At 47.6% G+C, this 21,489-nt stretch overlaps 1 long non-coding RNA gene across 2 annotated transcripts; it reads right to left on the bottom strand.

The window, feature by feature from the left end:
- Positions 1–372: 372 nt before the first annotated feature.
- On the bottom strand, positions 373–11,588 carry LOC110549584 (uncharacterized). Of its 2 annotated transcripts, none has more exons than XR_002476469.2 (4): positions 11,254–11,588; positions 7,305–7,401; positions 5,244–5,469; positions 373–3,157 (listed from the first exon to the last, which is right to left on the bottom strand). It is a non-coding gene; the product is annotated as an uncharacterized LOC110549584 (long non-coding RNA). The 2 variants fall into 2 exon arrangements; XR_009588446.1 differs by having other exon boundaries at positions 373–3,154.
- Positions 11,589–21,489: the final 9,901 nt, after the last annotated feature.

Raw genomic sequence — 21,489 nt, 5'->3', positions numbered from 1 at the left:
AGAGCTGTCAAAGGTTTCTAATGTAAAGGAAGGTGATTGTAGGTTGGAAATTTTAATTTTTGTCAGTTAAGGGCACAAGGAAAAAAAAAAACTCTGTCATAAAAGAAGGGCACAGGGCTGGAGAGATGGCTCAGCGGTTAAGAACATGATTGTTGCTGCAGATGACCGGGGTCTGGTCCAGAACCCACAACAGGTAGCTGCAAACCACCTCTAACTCCAGCTCCAGGGGACTGAAGCTTCTGCCTCTGAGGGCAGTGCCCCTATATACCCTCTCCCATTAAAAACACACACACACTATATATATATATATATATATATATATATATATATGTATAATCTAAGATAAAGAACACACTTAGTTTTACTTGGAGCCCAGATGTGACTAAGTCTGTTCTTTCTTGCATGTATACCGGAGTCTTAGAATTTGATAACACCCCACACAGACAGCCAGGATGTCACAAGCTATTAGCAAGGGATGCAGATTTTACTAATGATTTGGGGATGAGATGGGAGAGGAAGTAAGCTTGCAAACCAAGCAGAATGAACTTTCTGGTCCTGAATTTCCTCCGTGGCCGGTTGTCACACTCACTATCATTCCCTGTGCCGCTCCCATGGTGGGGAGGACACCTGAATGCTAGATGAATGAATTAGAATAAAAATACATAGACTGAGGCAGTTATAATGCTTACAGCTCAGCCTCCTAGCCTCCTAGGGGGAACCCTGGGGAAACCTATGGGAACACTCAAGTTATTCCTAAGCAGAAGGCACAGGGGTGGGGTAGGGGGTCGTGGGAGTGGTGGGAGGTTGGGGAAAGAGGCCTGCTCCTTTCACAAGCACCCCTCTTGGGTCTCTGGCTTGTTTTTCTCGGTAGAGTCCCTTCTTCAAGGTTACCTCCCGGGACAGCTCCAAAATTTCCTTAGTGTATTAAGCAGTTCAATTTAGCTTCCTGATTTCTCATCTTCTAGCCTGGAGCAGCCCTGGGGCTTCTCTTTGCATAATTAAAAGATCCATTAAGGTGTTTTCCCAAACAAAAGAGCAGTTCCTCTCCCTCGGAGTATTCTGTCATCCTCCTAGGACAGCCATCTCAGCGGCAGTCAGATTTTAAAATAATACAGACTCAAATCACACACACACACAAGCATACATGCCTGCACACATGCACAATAAAGACTCTAATCTCTTTTCTCTAGTCATATGCAGAGAGGTGGGAGACATCTTTTTCTGTGTTGGAATCTTGGGGAAACAGGCTGTCAGCAGAGCTGATAGGGTAGCTTGCCAGCATACATGACTCCAGGGCCTTATCATATACACAGACACACAGAGAGGTAGGCACCTTACCTTTGTCTGCAGGCACAAAAGAGAGTGTGGAGTTGGTGAACAGAGCACTGGGTGCTTCTTCTCTGAATTAGAGAGAGTTGCCCTTCTGGTCCCAAGACATCCCGGCCTGTTGCTACCAGCGGGTGTCCATCTTCACAGACAAATCTCAAGCCCATAGCTCAGTGACTTTCTTCGTGCTGTGTTTGTGTGGGCCCTACTGTCACTGCCCACCACAACCCCCCTCCTTCCTGGTTCCCCTTTTTTTTGAGGGGGGGGGGCTTTTCTTTTTGATCTGAACTCCTGCAGTAGGGTGCAACCAGAACAGACTAACCTAAAATGGAGTCATTTATGTTAAGCACCACATAAGCAAACTGAATTGTGAAGAAAGGTGGTAGATCCCTCAACAGACTGATTTTTCCTGAAAACAGGAGCTTCCAGGTTATGGAAACTCAGTTCCATAGAAAGATTCCTCTGCTTTTACCATAGGAAAAAACAAAAACAAAAAAACAAAAAACGTGAGGCTAGAGCTGTGGCTGAATACGCTTCTCTCTTCATAAAGTACTTAGCCTTAGATATCTTGTTACTGTAACAATCAGAGAGCTAACACAGATCATCTGACTGCAAACATCATTTCCTCTGTGAGTGAGAACTCCTGGGAAGATGCTGTGTCCACAGAGACCGTGGAGAGACTGGAATGATGCAGGCCCAGAGGCAAACTACTTCATCTTGAGCTAGTTCTAGTCTTAGGAGCAGCATTCCTTGGCCACCTCTGTGTCAATTAATATCTGTGACTAATAGATAGGAAGCTTTTGGAACCTATTGACTTAGCAGACCACTGGCTTCCACTAATCCAAAAGCTACAAACGTCATCAGACAACATCTTGAGCCCATAGAAAAGCTTCTCCTTTACCGCTGTAACTGCCTGGTGTATCCATCAATGTATTCTAAACTCGCCTTACTTTATGACTTTCTTTGTTCTATAAAACTATACAACTTCATGAAACTGCTTCCACACTCGAACATGGAATTTGGGGTAACCCCAATCTGTGTCCCTAGGTCACTGGTCGCTCAACATGGCTCCTGAATATACTATCCCTTTAAGATGAGAGCTGTGCCTTTTGAGTCATGAAGCAGAGAGTAGGCCCTCAGCAGCCCTGCTCCCAATGCCTGCCTTTGACACAGAGACAAAGTTGGAGGAGATCTCCTTCACTCTGAGTGGGAGGTTTGTATTTGGGAGGTTGGCTCCCCAGAAGTGCCCAACAGGCTCACTGGTGTTTGTCATGAGTAGCAGTGTCAGGTAAACACAGCAAAAGGGGAATAAATTTGCAATTGTCGTAGGCAACTAACTAACCAGCCTTACTCCTGGTCACAAGTGAGATCCCTCCAGGGCCTCTAAAACACACACACACACACACACACACACACACACACACACACACAAACGGATATGTATATGTAGGCAGTGGGGCCCTTCCAGCCAGAGAACCCAGGGCCCACTGTGTTTTCCAGCCTTAGAGCTTGCCAGAAGTCTTTGGGCGTCAAAAGCAATCAGGTTTTCTGTAGAAGAAAATCAACTTTCACGTTTGCCTATAGCCAGATCCGTTCTTCAAACAGCTGCTCCTTGGAAAGGCCTAGGCTTCCAGATCCCTGCTTCACATGTGCCTTGGAGACGAGAGGTTGCCTGGCAGAGCTGCTGGTGGCTGAGGTTCAGGCTGTGGGGCCTTGGGGCTGGGATATGACTCCAGACTACACAGACAGTGTCTGCCGCCAGCACCTGCCATTCTTCAAGGGGAACGCTCTCTCCGGCAGGTCATTCTGGCCGCGTCTGAGTGGTTTTCTGCTGGCAGAATCATTTATTTCTGGTGTCAGGGAGGCCCAGTCGGCTTTTCCCACTGGCTGTAAATGCTCTGAGCATCATCGATTCCTCCCATCCCTGGAAATCTGCTAGAGCAGCAAGTCTAGGATTCCTAGCCAAGGAGGGGTTGGAGAGGGCCCGGCTGCTTGGCTCTGTTCCCTCCCTCTCAGTGGGGGAGGGTAGGATGCACAGGCCTCCTTGGCTCCCGTGGGAGCTGCTCCACTGTTCAGATTTCGTGTTGCAGTTTTTCCCCAGCCTGCAGCTGGGAGAGCGTCTGCCTGTCTGTCTGTTTGTCCATAGCCCTAGGCTTACAATGTTACCAGATACCGGCCTAGAAATAACCCGGTCTCAGGCCAGCCACATGGCCAATGCATCTTCCTTCCCAGAGCCCAACAACCCTAATCCTGTCACAGCCCACGGCCCACCAGACAGTGGCTACTGCCGACTACCAGGCTGTAGGGAGGCGTGCCCCCAGCTTCAGGGTGATCTGGTGTGACCCAGCATGACACAGGTGCCTCCCCTTGTGAACATGATGTAAACATGCCCGCAGGCGTGCCTGTGTGCGGCAGCAGCTTGTGTGTGTCTCCGAGACCTCTCTGCGCTGTCTGTCTCTGCGTGATGGTGTGAGTGCGTGGGCTCCTAGTCGGAAGGTGCACCTGAGTGCATGCTTGCTTGGACGTGAGCATTTGTGCGGCTGTGTCTGCACGGATGCTGCTAGTGTGTGGTCGTGCGCATGCTCATCGTATGTGTGCTGGCCCGTGAATGTGGAGCACGCACGTGTCTGTGTACATGCTCATGGAGTATGCGTGCTGGCACACGGGTATGGCCATACATGCTGTGGTGGTGTGAATGAGAACGGCCCTCGTGGGTTCACATGTGTGGACTCTGGATCCCTCCAGAGCCGGTTAGAAGGTTAGGAGGTGGGGCTCGCTGGAGGAGGGTGCAGTGGTGTGGGCAGGGAGTGCTCTGCCTCTCCCTTACGCTTCAAGACGTGAGGTCTCCGCTGTTCCAGAGACACGATGCTGGCTTCCTCCATTCTGCCACGAACTCTATCCCTCTGAAACCACAAGTCCCAAATAATTGCTTTCTTTTATAGGTTGCCTTGGTCATGGTGTCTTACCACAGCAATAGAGAAGTAACTAACATACGTGTTCATGTGTGTGCCCCTCTGTGTATGTCTTCGTATGAGTGTGGAGACATGAGCACAAATGCTCATGTGCGTGCGTGCGTGTGTGCTCGCATGCTTTTAGCTGGTGTGTGTACCAGAGCTATCACTCATGGCATGTGCGCCACGCCTGAGTGAGATGTGTGTGGGAGCTTGTGTGGTGTACAGGGATGCCCCTGTGTGTGCCCTGCTCTCTGGTCATCCCTCTCTCTGTTCTTTCCTTCCTGCCTCCCTAGGGTTTATGGAAGATTCCAGGGAGGAGGTGGTGGCTGGAGATGGAGACCTCAGATCTTATGTCCCCACCCTCAGGGCTGCTCTAGACTTGGAGGGGACAGTATTTCCCAGGCTTTAAGAGCCTCTCTTAAAGAAACACATCCATCAGCTTGTCAGAGGGAAGTGGCCTTTTGTTCAAGGACCCAAGGGCAGGGCCAGGCATGAGCTGGCCTTCAGCTTGGACTCAGCTCAGAGCACGTGACTGTGATGGCATGGTGCAAGGCTGGGGCTGGGGGTGGGTAAGCACGGGGAAGATAGCCCGGGTGAGGCTGCGCCTGGGCTGCCTCAGTCTCCAGCTGGGACAAGAGGCTGGAGATAGTGGGTAAACCTTGAGGGCTGGGACAGTGCTCCTTTTAACAGGCTGGGGGAATGGGCACAGGCTTGGGACTCAGGCCCTCCCAACACTAACGCCAAGGTCCGCTGATGGCAGGTCAGGACGGGAGGACTCTGCTGAGACTTTCTCTGGGGAAAGATCAACTTCCTTATTTCCCCGCCCTCTGCTCGGCTCCCTTTCCTCAGTGCCTGGGACAACAGCCGGGAACTGTTAGACTCCAAGGCCCAAGGCCAGCCCCAGGCACCCTCTGTGCTTACTTTCGCACCTGGGTGGACATAGGGCCCTGCTATTTGGCCTACCATGATGGTGGGACTGGGAAAGTCCTTCACGTCGCCTTGTCTCCTTTCTGTCCTTTGCCAGCTGTCAGTCTCAGCCCCACAGGGAAAGCTATCGTGCTGCTGGGCTTCATGAGAGAGGCTCTTCCTGTCAGGGACACCGGAGGTCTCACTGTGGCTGCTCAGATGGCCTTTCTGGGCTTGTTCCATGTCCAGGTGAATGGGTGGAGGACACACACAGGTGTGGGGCCTAGGGTATGGGCACGGGGAAGGGAAGCGCTGTCTGAGTTCTCTCTCCAGGTGTGAGTGGCTCTTCAGTGGTTTATTTGCTCATTTTGCATATATCCACTGAGCCCTCCTCTCAGCCAGAGCCTCTCCTTTGCCTGGAGCATGCCCTGGTCTTTAGGCTCCTGACACTCCTGATACATCAAAAGAGATCAAGTCTTCAGTTCCTCCTCCTCTGTAGTTTTCCTTTGAGTTGTAACCCACTCAAGCAAATAAGATGCAGCTAAACGGACAATTGAATGTGTGAGTTTTGAGTCTGATCCTTAGGGAATCTTGCTGCCTCTGCCTTCCTTCCCACAGGATCTATGCAGGCTCCTAGGAAGTGAACAAACCCTGTGCAGAGTGAGGGGAGCCCAGCCCACCCAGCCCTGTCAGTATCCCAGGGCTGGGCATGTGAGTGAGGAACCGTTAGTTCCTCCCTTCCCAGCTGAGGCAGCAGCTGGCTGTGCGTCCACCAGTGACTCAGCAGAAGCCGTGTGTGGCAGGGACAAATGGCCCAATGGAGCACATCCTGGATCACTAACTTTAGGGCTCTAAGTGTGGTTTTTTTGGTTTTGTTTTGTTTTTTGATGTAATCGCGGCTAACTGAAATAGATGTTCGTACACAGGCCTGGAGGTGCTACTGTATTAGTTTCACTATGTGTGGACAAAAGGCTGAGTGATGATTGGAGGCTGGAAGGATGGTGCACAGACTGTGAGTGGTTGTTGGGAGGTCAGCAGGGGTTGGGGTGGCAGAAAGGGCAGCCTATGTGATCTCGTGGTGGGATGAGGAGGGAATGCAGACCCGGCGAGGCCTTTCCCGTGATCAGTGCTGAGCGTGTCTGCTGGCCTCTTCCATCAGCACAAGGTAAACATTGTAAGAGAGGCCCGGAAGTTATGGAGTCAGTGGGCAGAAGGTGGAAGCTCTCACAAACAAGTCTCAAAGCAAGCAGCAGTCTCTGAGCAAAGAATGGAGGCCGATTGAAGCATGGGAGTCTTCTTGCACTTCAGAGAGTCTTAAATGGGACTCTGTAGATCCATTCAGATGGACGGATGAACTTCTAACACAGCCCAGAGACAGCCTCAAGGCAGAAAACTCTATAGCTTGGAAAGTATGGTGGATGTGGCTTCACATTAGATTTATGGGAAACTCACAGAATGCTGAACAACATTCTGTCTAACAACAACCCACAGGCAGCTTGGTTTCCAAAGGGCTGTAAAGAGTGAAATAAGAAGAGGTCCCTGGGCTTCCAAGTTTCTGTAGATAGGAAGTGCTCAGAGAGCCAGCTACCCACTGAAGCTATGATGCACCAATCTTCAGAAAGAAAGATGCCCAGAGGGCAGATCCCAGAGCACAGAGTATGGAACCAAGAATCAAGAACAATGGAAGTCAGACTTGGTGGCCCCTGTCCGTAATCCCAGCAGCACCCATGAGGTGAAGGCAGAAGAATCATGATTTCAAGGCCAACGTGGGCTACGTATTGGGGTTCCATGCCCACTCAGTGTGAGTGTGCCTCACAAACAGAACAAAACTATAAATGAAAGACACAGTGAGTCAGGAAAGCACCCTAGGAAGGAGAGAACAGATGGAGTCAAGTGATGGTCTTTGCTCCTAGAGTTGGAACTGATGACATCCACCCAGATAAATTTCAGTGCACCAGTGATTCTGTTCCTGTGCTGGTGAGTTTCAGTGCCAGCTCGGCACAGCCCAAAGTTACCCGGTGGCTTAGTCACTGTTCTGTGGTGAAGAGACACCACGACCAAAGCAACGCTTATTAAAACAACAACAATAACAAAAAACAATCCCCCTTTTTTTCTTACCATTTCAGAGGTTTAGTCCATTATCATCATGCCAGGGATCTTGGTGGCACACATGATGTTGGAGAAATAGCTGAGAGCTATATTCTTATTCACAGGCCTAGAGAGGAAAAGAGAAACACTGGGCCAGCTGTGGGCTTTTGAAGACCTCAAAGCCCACCCCCAGTGACACACTTCTTCATCCTTCTAATCCTAGCAGAGTTCCTCTCTTTGGTGAGCATGCGTTCAAATATATGAGTCTGTGGGAGCCGTTCTTCCCCAGACCACCGAGTCTGGAAAGAGGGAACCTAAACTGAGGAACTGCCCACACAGCGGCTATGTCTAATGGACAGTCTGACTGACAGCCGGTGTGCAAGGACTCAGCCCACTGTGGGTGGCACCATGCTCTAGGCCCGTTGGTTTGGAAATTATATGAAAAAAAAAAAAAGTCTAAGCATGAGCCAATGAGCAAGCAGGTAAGCAGAGTGCCTTCATGTTTTTTGCTTCGGTTCCTGACTTTCCTTGAATATATAATCCCCTAAATTGCTTTTGTTCAGAGTGTTTTTATTACAGCAACAGAAACCAAACTAGAATGACCTTCTTCCCACTCACCTTCTTTTAAGAAGGGGGTGGTGGTGGTGACTCCTTGGCATACTCCATTTCTGTCTCACCAGTATGACTTAAGTGTGTTGAGGTCAAATAACCTTTTCTTTTCAACTCGTCAGTCTCTGGACCAAGGGGAACTCAGCTCGAGAAGCTCCATTAGCCTCTGCTTCTGGGTGATGTGGGGCAACAAGGATTGCTCCTCAGGGACTCTGGCCTTTTTGGGTACTACTTTCTTTATGTGAAGCACAGGCAATCTCAATGCTTTCTCTGATACTCCCAGAATCAGCTTCCCCTTTTTGTTTTTTTAAAGATTTATTTAAAAATTGTAATTGTGTGTGTGTGTGCCATGGCATGTATGTGAAGGTCAGAAGACATCATTTGGGAGTTCTTTCATTGCACTGTGGGTTTCAGTGATAGAACTCAGTTGTCTAGCTTGCATGACAAGCCATTTTACTCACTGCGTTGTTTCAGGTCCCATGTGGCCTTTTATAAATCATTATATATGGGGCCCCCTCTGATCCAGTATGACATCAATTTGACTAATTATATCAGCAAAGATCCTCTTTCTAAACAAGATAACATCATGAGGTTGGAGTTGGTACAAGAATTTTGGGGATGAGAGACATTTAATCTTATATACATAGAATAGACATACCAAGTTCAAATTAGAAGTGAGCTTGGGTAGTCAGGTTTGGTGGCAAGTGCGTGTATCCACTGAGTCCTCTCGCCTGCTCCCAGGTACTTTTTTATTTTCCCAGCTTGGTGGGGCTTCTTGTATGGGTGCCCATCTGTGTGCATGTATGATTAAAATTATTTTATTCCTGTGTGTACGGGTGTTTCACCTGCATATATATGCACCATGTGCCTGCCCGTGTCCTTGGAGGCCAGAAGAGGTCATTGGATGCCCTGGGACTGCAGTTACAGATGGATGTGAGCAGCTATGGGGGAGCAGGAGATTTAAGACAAGCGCTCTGAAAGAGCAGCCAGTGCTCTTAACCACTGAGCCAATGCCACAGACCCATATAAATTAAATTTTAATTTCCACAGTCCTCTGAAGAACAGTTTTGTAATTGTTTAAACAGAGGCCAAGAGGAGTGAATTTATTTCAAAGGAGACAATGGCCAACATCTGCCCATATTTCCCCCTGGTTGTTCCCTGTACACCATTCGCTTCGACCTTCTGTTCCTTCCAGGGTTCCTTCAGGGCTGTGCTCTCTGGTACCCCAACTAGACTCAGCCTCTTAGGTACTGATATTTTCAATCTATGTCCTTGATTTCTGGTCTTCATCATCGTTTATATTTTAGGGCCAGAGAGATGGCTCAGCACTTACATTGTAATGTGAAGGGATCTGAGAGCAGTGTGCACACTCATAATCCCAGCCATGATGAGACAGGAGGGAGAGGCAGGAGAATCTCTGAGGGCTTCCTGGCTAGTCATAGCCCCCATCTCAAACAAAATGTGGAAGGTTCCTGAGGAATGACACCCCGGGTTGTCTTTTGACATACATGCACAGGAGAGGGGGAGGAGAAGAGAGAGGAGTTTATGAATATCTGCACATGCACCCATGCAAACATGTACACATGTACATACAGAATTCTTATTTTACCTTTCTTCTTGCTTAGTGTTCACATTTCTCACCGTCTCTGGGATGGTAAAGGGTTTATTTCTCATTCCATTCACTTCTATATCCCTCGTACCAAAAACAGTATCTGGAATACTGTAGGTCCTCAAAAATTTTGTCCAATAGCTGGATGTGTTATTATTGCGTGAGAGCGCTTCCAGGAAGTAGGCATCTAACTGCTGAAGGCAGAAGCCATTCTTCTCTGAGAAAACGTTTGCTCTTTTAAGCTAGTGTGTCTCTGGATGGGGCAGGGTCAGGCCTCCTAAGTCCTTGCTTTAAGCCTCATTGGTCTGAAGAGTAATATTTTGGTAAAACTTGGAGTGGTCAGTGGACCGGAGGTAAGAAAGAAAGACTCGGGACTCTCTGGGGCTGCCACTGATCTGTGTGGTTTGACTTGGCACCTTTGATCCATCTCTCTTGGCTCCTGCCTCGGCATTCTCAGACTTTTTCACTTGGGTGTTTAGAAGGTAGCTGCATGCTCTCCCAGGCTGTTTTTCTAGGATATGGGAGTTAAAGAAAAAAAAAGTCTCAAGACCACTTTGAATTGCGTGGAGGAGGGTGCTAGCTGAGCGGAAGATGTCAGCAGTCAGAGACTCCTTTGAAAACAGAAATTGCAGCATCACACAAGCCCTCCCCACCACAGGCCGGGATTAACAAGGAGTTTGCTCAGGACCCACCGCTTCAAAATGACCGTCCAGGTGGCTAAAGGAAAACCACATTTACACTTCAATCGGAAGCCGCTCTGTCACAGTGTGAAGGGGAGGGCTTAATTTTCTGAGATCACAAATGGCCACCCCGTTCCTGAGAAGAAGAGAGCCCCTGATAAAGACTGCCGGGTGTCTGGGGACCCTCCTGCTAATTAGAAAAGTGCATCTAATTTCACGGAGTTCAGCTCGCATTAATTTATTCTGGGCTTGTTGGTAACGAAGCCACGTGTTTGTTTCTTAAGAAGGAGACATCAGAGGGAACGTGGTGAGCTTGCGCTGCCTTCCCGCTCTCCTTTCTGTTAGCCAGGGAGTGGCACACGACGCCATCCTGCTGCCCCGTCGCTGAGGCAGCCCCTGCGACTTCAGTGTGCTTGGTCCGAAGTTGGGGGTCCCTTTCAGTGTGACTAGAACCCGAGGAGCGCAGGTCCTCAAGCCAGGCGTCAAGAGCATGTCTTCAGTGTTGACCCAAACTGACGGAACTGTTTCTGCAAACACAGCCCAGCCCTAGTCACTGAAGCCTCTTGTCCACACCTACATTCGCCTAGTGTGAAGAGCCAGGATCCCTGCCATTAAAATTCTAACCATGGCTAATAATGCAAACCCACCTCTGTCTTCAGAAGCAGGTGGTGAGTCGTGGGCACACACGGGGACCTAACTGTTCTGTTCAAGATTCCTACCTTTTTACTGAATTGGGTTTTCAAGGCCTGGATTGTTTTTTCCCCCCAGGCGCATGCTCATGTTTTCTTGGCATCACTCAGGCGCTTATTATTCTCTCTGAGTTCGTTGAGCGTGGTCGCGTGCTGGATCAGAGCACAGGATGTACGACCCGGGCTAGGAATGGGCAGATGTCTTACCACCGCTGTCTTGAGCTGATTGCTCGGTTGCTTACTGCCCTGAGACCTTGGGCTGGGTCCGGGAAGATTTTTCTGGCCCCATCCTGGATGCCAGAGCCTCTAGTTTTCCCGAGTTCCAAATTTGTTCAGAGCCTGCTAAGAGTAGCCCGCTCCCGAATTTTAAGTTTATTTAGACACATACTGACCTGCTCTGGTCTCTGGAGCACGGGTCATGCTCGGACTCCTCGGTCAGTGTTGTTCCATGATGATGAGAGGCTGAGGAAGGGGGGTCCAGAAGTTTCCTCCCTGGCTGGGGATCGTGCAGCTGGGGAAGAGGAGCGCAGAGGGCACACCCGTACGGAACAGGGCCTGTCGCTTAACTAGTTCAGCTGCAATAAGACACCCGCCGAGAGTGACTTGAGGAGGTTCGTCTACCCAAGCTCTTCAGTCTGCACTTGTCTGGCAAAAAAAGAAAAGAAAAAACGGAGCCTTTGGTCGTCTGGGGCCCGCATTTCCCCGTGGCAGCGAAGGCCGGCCCCACTCGGCGGGGCAATGGCTACTGCAGTGTGCCGTGGCCCACTAGCGCCCCCTGCAGGGCCATTTTGCTGACGGCAGGACTATTTGACCTTTCTTCCTCCCTTTTCTCTCTTCCTCCCCCACCCACAGCCCCCCTTTTGTCTTTTTTATTGAGCCTATACTTTATACCAAACCATGGGCCAGGCAGAGGGGGAGGGGAGAGAGAAGGGAGGGAAAGTGAGGGCTATTGAATAGCCACTTGGCACGCACCGGAAAATGATCTAACTCTCACTTGCTGGTTGAACTGGTCTCCCAGACCTGTTTGCGCAGCCTCTCCCCATACCTCAGGCTTGTTTCAGGACCCAGGGGCTACCATCCTCACCTGGCGAGGGTGCTAGGGCCTAGGATTTCAGCAAGCCAGTTGGAGAGCGTCCACGTGTGGAGGACAGGTGGGCACAGACTCTGTGTCCCAGCTGCACACCTGTTGGAAGTTATATTTAGAGCAGTAAATCCCGGGGAATGGAGAGAGAGAAGCCAGAGGGAAAAGGGGGAGGGGGAAGAAAGATGAAGCCCAGAACAAGATGTTAATCCTGGAGCGGAAAAGTCTCTTCTGGGCTGCTCCTTAAGGGCAGGGAGGGGATGGTGGGGCTGTGGGTATGGGGTGGGAACGGAGCAATGAAACATACTGCAAACTGCAACCAAGAAAAACTAAACAAAACAAAAAACTGGCTGCTGATGTGACAGGGGAGCTGTCAACTCTGTGCCAGCACAAAGGCCTCTCCTGAGACTCGTGTGTGTGTGTGGTGTGTGTGTGTGTGTGTGTGTGTGTGTACTCTCGCACACGTATATACATACACACACATATATACACATACACAATATGTATTTTCCTGTGTGTGCGGGTGTGCAGGCTAGAGGTTAATGGAAGTGTTTTTTCTCTAACTCTTTTCACCTTATTTCCTGTGACAGGGTCTCTCACCAGCGCTGGAGCTTAGGCTAAGATGATGGCCAGTAAGCTCCAGGAACCCCCCACCTTCCCACCCTGGCCTTGCAGACACGCGCTTTCATACCTGGATTTTTGTGGGGCACTGGGGATCTGAACCCAGTTTCTCATGCTTACGTGGCAAGAAGTTGGTCCACTGAGCAGTCTGCCCAGGCCAAAAAGAAAAAAAGAAGAAAGGAAAAAGAAAAAACAAAAAATAAAACACAAACCTAAACAACAACAACAACAAAGACAAAACAAAGCCTCTCCCACTGTAGGCCTCGGAGGAGGACTTTGTACTCTCACTCCACCCTCTGGTTTCCTTCGGGAGGAACCCTTAAATGCTACAAAGAGAAAAAAAATTAAGCAGGTTGAATTTATGTTGCAGCCACATACGTTTTTTCACTCATTAGTCACCTTAATAGAATATAAACATACAGAGGGTTTCTGTACGCTACCAAATAAATCTCCTGAAACATTAAAATTAAGTCAGTGACGTTATCATACACAGATCTCTATCAAACGTAACATGCTCCTGTGTGGGCAATGGAGGTCTGAGCTATTTGCACTGGACACCGAGCTTCCCACTTTGAGGCCTAATACGGGAGACTTAGAAGGTTGGTATTATGCAAAGCTGTTTCACTGTAGAACCTTCCCCTTAACCTAGCAATCTACCACAAGCTACAAGGATAAAGCTAATTTAAAGACACGGTTCTAGTGCAAAGAGTAAGAACAGCAACCAGCTCAGGGGAGCGGGGGGAAGGCTGACCACAAGACCTTCCCCCCAGCGGAAACCCCAGCAGTGGTTTACAGTGTGGCTAAGTGCTGTGTGGCAGACAGATTCCTTGCAGAGGGCAGAGCTGGAGTCCTGGTAATTTTCGTTTATGAAGAGCACATTTTAGTAACCCTCTTTGACTCACTCATTAGCTTAGCAGCCAGTAACCTCTTGTAGACCCAACACATGAGTCACTTGCCTGCAAGAATGAAAAGGCCAGCCTTGACCCTGCGGGGCATGTTCCTGTGGCCTGGCGGGGAGCCGCAGGCCACGTGTGCACACTGCTCTGACAAGTAGGTCTTGGTTCCTGGAGGGCTTTCGTTACTGCTCTCAGATAGCACAGTATCATCAGAAACCTGCCCTGTGCTGACCCGACCTGTCAGTGTGTAGGCAGGCCTTATTGATTCCCATGTTGAAGCCTGTTTCCTTGACTTCATATGCCCTCCAGTTAGGACCGCAATTCCCTTCTTGTCCCTGCAACAAAACTTCTTAAAAGAGCTGTGTGTGCAGCTGGCCTCCTCATCCGTAGGTTTAACGGACTGAAGATAAATATACATTCCATTTGAAGGCCGCAGAGACATCTCAGGGTTTAAAGTGCTTGCCATGCAAGTATTAGGACCTGAGGTTGGACCCCCAGATCCCAGTAACTGTCAGGTGGGTGTGGGGTCCCCCCAACCCCAGCCTCTGAAGGGGGAGACTGGATTGAAAGAACAAGCTGGCTGACGAGACGAGCTATATTGGTGGGCTCAGGGTTTGAGTGGGAGACCCTAGCTCAATGAATGAGGCAGAGGAGTGATCTTCCACTCTGATATCAACCTCAGGCCTCCACAGGATGTGTATATACCCACACACATGTGTGGGCACACACATGCAGACACGTGCACACATGTGACACACACAAAAGTGGGAAAAGAAAAAAGTGCTTGACAAAATTTGAGTATATCTAACACGTACAGACCTTTTCTCTTGTTGGCATTCCCTAGGACACACAGGTTGACCCAGCTTGGCAGTGGTTGTCTGTCTGGAGACCGTGTGCAAGGTGCTGCTGGCGGGTGAGCTCAGCTCATCTGTAACTCTGACATCATCTTGTGTAGCGTTGGTACCCAAGGTAGGTCCTGAAACCAATTCCTGTGGATAAGAGGGTCTAATGTAGGTTTCCCAGTTCTCTCATTCCCTTCTGACCCATTTGCTTGTTTATTCATTCATCTGTTTATCCACACTCTCTCTCCCTCTGCCCTCTTCCGGTTTATTCTAAAAGGTTTGGTTCCCATAGCCCACCAAAGCAGCATTGTCCAAGTTGCCTTCTCCCTCCTACCATTCCTGTTAGGATCGTTAAAACTGTACCGGCTAGGTTTCAAACCCGAGTCCCAGGCTGAGAGTCGCCGTGACCAACACCCTCAGATGGCCGACCCTACTGATGAGTGCTGTCAGTCTGTTCTCTGACTTCCGGGCAGTCTTTTACAGGGCATCTTTAGTGAGGTGTAATTTTAACCAATAAGCTGCATAAATGTAAATCATACACATTACTGTGCTTTGGCTTTTCACATACCCGTGAAGCCATCACATCGCACAAGGTCATGAGTATCTCTGTGGGGTTGCTAAATTTCCCCATGCCCATCTGTAATCCCCTTCTCCTGCATCTCACATTGCCTCCCACTACAGGTCACACTGTTGTTAATATGTAACAAATGATTGCATACATTATCAGCTTAAAACAATAAACATTTGTCATTTCCTATTTCTTCTGGGTCGAGAGTTTGAGGTTAAGTGGTCTGAAGGTCTGATCAAAGTTTCATCAATGGTGATGTGGTAGTGACTGCACCTGTGCTCTCATCTGATGACCTGGCTGGCGGAGCCTGCATCCATGCTCATGGTGGGAAAGTTTAGTTTCTCACAGGCATTGAACTGAGGGCTTCATTTTCTCACTAGCAACTAGCTGGAGGCCTCACTCAGTTTCTCTCCATATAGATCTATCTTTGGAAATAGTAATTAAGTTTATCAGGTGTGTGTCTGAGAGAGAGAGAGAGAGAGAGAGAGAGAGAGAGAGAGAGAGAGAGAAAGGAGTACATACATACCAGCCAGCAATATGGAGCCCAACATTTGTTTATAACTTTAATCTCAAAACTGGAATAATTTACAACATTCTGCATTAGAAATGAGGCACTCTCTGTGGCTGAAGAGATGGCGAAGCAGTTAAGAGCATTCACTGCACTTTCTGAGTTCGGTTCCAGCACACACAATGGTTGGCTCACAGACGCCTAACTCCAGAGCCCAGGGACCCAGCAATCGCTAGGTATTGCTGCAAGCAGGTGGGGACACACACACACACACACACACACACACACACACACACTGAGTTACTCCAAAGTCCAGCTGATGTTCCAGGTATGGCTATGAGGCTGCGGTGACAAGAAGGAGCCGTTGAGGTAGCCTGCCACAACCATTAACCCGTCCTCTGTCACTATAGAGTTGTTTACATTTTCTAGAGCTTGGTTTAAGCCATTCAGTACGTATCTCTTTTTGTCTGTCTTCATTCGTTCTGTTTTGTTTCTGTTGTTGTGTTTATTAATTGCTCATTTTTCATTGCTGATAGCATTCCATTGTATAAACGTCTTGCAGTTTGCTTGTCCACTCACTTGCTGATGAGGATTTATTGTTTTTGGTCACTATAAGTAAATTCCACACCGCACCCCCCAACATAAAAATAAAAATAATTCTTTAAAAAGATCAGTCATTTAAAAGTCTTAAAGTCGGTCACTGTGCTGTGACAATCATTGTAGTTTTAATTTCCGTTTCCCAGATGAGCACGGGGACAGAGAACCCTCACTGATGTGCTCATTTTGGTGAAGCGAGTGTGCAGCTCATCGGCCCATTTTCAATTTAGGTTATTTGTTTTCTTCCTTTGTTTTGAAAGTTCTTTGGATTCATGTCTGCTGTGGTTTAGATCTGAAGTGTCTCCCATAGATTGGCTTCTGCTTTGAAGTCTGTTCTGCTTGAAGCAGGAGGCTAGCTGCCTGAGGAGCCCACCTGCAGGGCAGGCCTCTGGGTTGGCCTTGGAAGGCTGTCCATGGCCCCTGCCCCCTGCTGCTTGCTCTGCCGCTTGGTCCTGTGATACAAACAGCCTCTGCTGTGCTCTGACCTCCAGCCGCTGGGCTGCTGACCGCTGTGCCTTGCCCATCACAGGGACCAGAGTCCTCTGAAACCCTGAGAAGAGATTACTCTTCCCTCTCAAGCTTGTCAGTGAGGTATTGCTGCAAGCAGGTGGGGCACAGATACTATTTTTATTTTCAGTCCATAGTTTGTCTTGTAGTCTCCTAGTATCATCTTTCAAAAAGAAGTCTAATTCGTCTAGGCAATCTTCGCTTAGTCTAAGGTGACAGTGAATTTCTCTTACATTATCTTCCACTGCTTCTACAATTTCAGTGTTTACATTTAAACCTACCACTCATTTGACTTCATCTTCTATGAATGATGCAAGATGTGGATTATTTTCATGCTGTTTAAGAATTCATCTCCCCTGAATTCTCCACACTCCATTGTTGGAATGGGTTCCCTGAAAGGGGCAGACTTCTGGATTCTGCTGGTTAATCAATCGATTCTCTCTCTCTCTCTCTCTCTCTTGCCTGTGAGGACGACTGCAGCTGTGGAGCAAATCTTAAGATTATGTAGTGTTGACCCCCGAACTTTGTTCTTCCTTTACAAAGCCTTTGTGGTCCTTCTGGGTCTCTCTATTTCAATACGAATTTTAAAATCCACTTGTCCATTTCTGAATGAAAAGCCTGCTGGGATTTTGAGTCGGATTGAGTCGGATTGAGCCAAATCTGTGCACTGATTTAGAGAGAAGTAACCCAAGTCATCCAACCCATGACCATAGATTGATTATATCTCTCCATTTATTTAGGCTTACTTTAATTTTTCCCATGAATGTTGTATAGATTTCAATGTTCAAGTCTTTAATATATCTTTCAGATTTACTTCCAAGTATTTTATATTTGTTTATATGCTAGATGATTTTTAATGCCAATGTCTGACTGTTCATTGCTGTTATCTAGATGTATAATTGATTTTTTGGCATATTGATTTTATATCCTGCAAACAATGCTAACTAGTTATTGATTCTGGTGGGGATTTGTTTTGTAGATACTAGTAGATTTTCAATATAGCAGATCATATCGCTTACACGGAAAGACTAGATATCTTTTGTTTTTTTTTTCCTCTTAGCACTCCTGCTCAGGCTAGAACCTCTGATTTAATGTTGAATAAGAAGTAGGGAGAACAGACATTTTTGCTTTGCCCTGATCTTAGGTGTATGTATGTGTGTGACAGTCTGACATTAGCTGTAGGCTTTTCATAGATTTTCCTTGTTAAACTGAAGAAACTTTTTTTTAAATCTCTGTCTTGCTCAGGGTTTTCCAGTAAGAGGACTGTTGGATTTTGTCCAACTACTTTTCTGCATCTATTGTAATGACAGCATCTTTTTTTCCTTTATTTTTAATTAATATGGTGAGTCATGCTGGTTGATTTCCTGATGTTAAACTAAACGCTCATTCCTTGCATAAACTTCACTTGGTCATGATGCATTTATCCTTTTTTAATATATTGTTAATTGGATTTGCTAAAAATTTATTTGGAATTTCTGCATTTACTATCATGATGGATGTTTGTCTAGTGTCTGTGTGGTGTTTGGTTTTGGTGGAGGGGTCATGTCACCTCCTAGAATGAGTTGGAAGCCTTGCTCCTTTTACATTTCTTTTACAGAGTTTATGTACAGTTCACAGTCCCCACTCACCTGTGTTTGGTGTAACTGTGGATTTTAGCTCTCCTGTGTTGGGTGAGGCCACTTGGGCCAAAGTCTCTGTGGGAATTTTTAAACTAAAAAATCCCGTTTCTTTGACAGGTCTATGTTGAGTCATGTTAGCTGTCTCCTTTGGAGCGAGCTTTGGTATTTTGTGTCTTTCAAGGGATTCGTCATTTCCCAAGTTGCCACAATATTCAGCTGTTCACAGCATTACCTTATTTTTATTTGTATGTTTGCAGTGTGACCATTTTTCTCATTCCCATTAGCAAAATTTGTATTTTCTTTTTTCCCCCCTTAGCAACCTGGTAGAGTTTTATTAGCTCTATTATCATCCTAGAATAATTGCGTCTGGTTTCAGCGATATCTTTTCTATTGTCCCCTGCACTTTATTTTTTGTCAGGGTCTCGATAGGAAGCCCTGGCTGGCCCAGAACTCACTGTATAGATCAGATCCACCTGCCTCTTCCTCCCGAGTGCTGGGATTAAAGGCATGTGCAATCAAACCAGGCTCCATTTTGTCAATTATCTCTTTAGTGTGTGTGTGTGTGTGTGTGTGGCTTCTATACACACATGTGCTGCTCCGTGTGTATAGAAGAAAGACGACAACTTTCAGGAAATGAGTCTCTCCTGCTGTGTGAGTTCCCGGGAAATTAGAAGTGAGCTTGGGTAGTCAGGTTTGCAGCAAGTACTCTGATCCACTGAGTCCTCTTCGTTCCTTTTAATTTTCCTGGTTGGTGGCTCTTTTCAGTCTGGGGTTTCCTGTATGGGAGCCTATCTGTGAGCTTCTGCTGTGTGTGTGGATACCAGGGGTCAGTGTCTGCTGATTTAGTTCTTCTCCACTTGACTTTCTGACACAGGCTCTCTCACTGAACCTGGGGCTCACCAGTTCTGCTAAACCGGCTGCCAGTGAGCCCCAGGAGCCTTCTGGTCCCTGCTTTCCCAGCACTGGGGCCCCGGGAATGTGCGGCTGCCCCGGCTTCTTTCTCTTGTTCACGTGGCTTCTGGAGGAACAACCTCCTGTTCGTGCAGCAAGCATGTTCACCGACTGAGCTACCACCAGACTCGCTCCGAGGTTTCATCAGGCTCTGCCTGGGTACGCCCTTCCAGTTCAGGTCCTAGGCTCCAGTAAGCTGCGGAAGTGGGATTCTCCACCTTTGTCTGTTTCTCAGAGAGAACTGTTTATTGCTTGATACCAAAGTCTAGCAAACTGTTGCTTCTCGTATTTGCCTGGTGCTTTTAACTGTTTCATGTGGCTGAATTCTTCCAGTTTATCAGCACAGGAATTCCAAAGCTGGGTAAATTCTTCCAGGCCACAGATGAAGGTAGAATAGCTTTAGGGAGTCCAGGGTAACCTTGACTGGAGTATGAAGAAAGCCACAGGCCAGTATAAAAAAGGGAAACCTAAGGCTAATCTCCATGGATAATGAGGTGGAAATCCTAAAGGGGCCCATGGGAACCAGAGTCTCACAAAGGGAAAACAGGTAATGCAAGGTGGCTGATTTGAAATTTTTTTCCAGGATCACAAGATTGACTCAATACTAGAAATTTTATTAGTGGAATAGAAAAAAAAAGCCTTTTTGTTTTATTTCAGTTTTGAGGTCAATGTTAAGCTTAAAATTTATCTTATAGTTATGGAGAATAGTTAAAAGACTCCAAAGTTTATAAAACAAGGTGTATGAGCTAAGATTCTAGCTCTGTTCTTATTTTTTCCCATTTCTCCATTCTTCTCTCTTAAGGTAATCCTGTGTATGAGAATGTGGGTGAGTGTGCATGTATGTGATGTGTGCATTCCTGCGTGTACAATTTTGTGTATGTGTGTATGTAAAAGTGTCCCCACACGTATGTGGAGATCCGGATACCCTCAGGTGTCAGTGCTCACCTTTCACCTTGTTGAGACAGGGTCTCCTGTCTCCTGCTGTGTGGGCCCCGCTGGCCTGCTAGCTTCTGGGGAGTCTCCTGTTCCAATCTCCCTGAAGGGGTGCCGGGGTTACGGTCGGTCAGGCTGCCCTTTCAGCCTTTATGCGATTCAACATCAGCTCCTTATAACTGCAAGACTCAGTTTTCTGTATTGAGCCATCTCTCCAGCCCTAGGCAGCTGTTGTTTTAAAAACAAAACGTCACGTCTTTCTGTTAAAACATACTTGTAGTCAGTGTCTTTTTAGACAAGCAATGGTATGCTATATATTTACAATAAGCTCTTCAAATCCATAGTTTTTGTGTCAAAGGACTCAACTAGCAGAAGATCAAAGATATTCAAGAAGGAAAAAAACCAATTAAATCGGTAGTGAACACACAGGCCTTTTTCAGGTCATGATTCCTTAGGCAACACAATGGCACAGCAGCCTAAGTCATGGCAGGTGCTCGAAGGCATCTAGCGATGATCTGAACTGTGTGGGAGGAGTGTGCAGGCCGTGTGCAGATGTTAGGTCATTTTGCCTAAGGGACTCGACCATCGCTGCCCCCCCCCCCCCCCGTGGGTGTGCTGTTTACGCTTTTCTCTATTTGTTCACTTTAAAGTGCATCTTGAAAGCCAGTGGCATAGGAATGTTTCCCATTCCTCTTTACAGTTGCATTTTGTTCCATTTTATGTGTCTGTGTATAAAAAATCAAAGTTTGTTCATCAAATAAATCAATTCAAAGTTTACGCACCAATCCCTGTTGAGTGAGTGAGTGTATGCGCATTAGGGGTATCAACCTTTTGGACGTAGGCTGCAAATCGTTTTCTCAGTAGGTTCTGACTTTTCTCAGGACAGCAGGGAGTCTGACGGAGAGAGGGCCAGCTTTTTGTTAATGTGACAAAATACAGGAGGAAATCAAAAGAGGAAAAATTAATTTTGAACTTATGCCTTCAGTCCGTGGCCGCATGGCACCGTTGTTCCTGGGCGTGTGCTGAGACAGAAACTGTGGGGCGAGTGTGTGGAAGCAGAGCAAGGAAGCAGCCAGGAAGCAGAGCGAGGGGGAGAGAGGAGGGCATATTTTCAAGGCATCCCCTCTGTCACCTCAGCTTCTCCCTCCAGCTGGCTCCATCTCCTAAAGTCTTCCTCACCTTCCAATTTCCTACTACGCTGTAAGTTCATCAATAAATCTGTTAACAGAGTTCCCATGATCGAATCACCTCCCCCAAACCCCTCCTGGGCATTGCCCCTTCAGGACCATGCCTTGAACAGGTGAGCATTTGGGGGGACATTTCATAAACAAATCCTGTCGGTGAGGGTGGTCCACACAGTCTCAGAGCCCAGCAAGGTTAGAGATAGCATCTCCGAGTTTCACGGTTCATGATCCGTGTTAAAGGTGGGGAGAACCACGAAGGGACAGTTCCAGGGCCATCTCAGAAGCCCCTAACACACTGATGCTCACATTTCATTGGTCAGA

Source organism: Meriones unguiculatus, chromosome 1, assembly GCF_030254825.1.
Source record: "Meriones unguiculatus strain TT.TT164.6M chromosome 1, Bangor_MerUng_6.1, whole genome shotgun sequence".
Classification (NCBI taxonomy): Eukaryota; Metazoa; Chordata; class Mammalia; order Rodentia; family Muridae; genus Meriones; species Meriones unguiculatus.
Note: the sequence above shows the minus strand (reverse complement) of the source record. Positions and strands in the feature narration are given on the sequence as shown.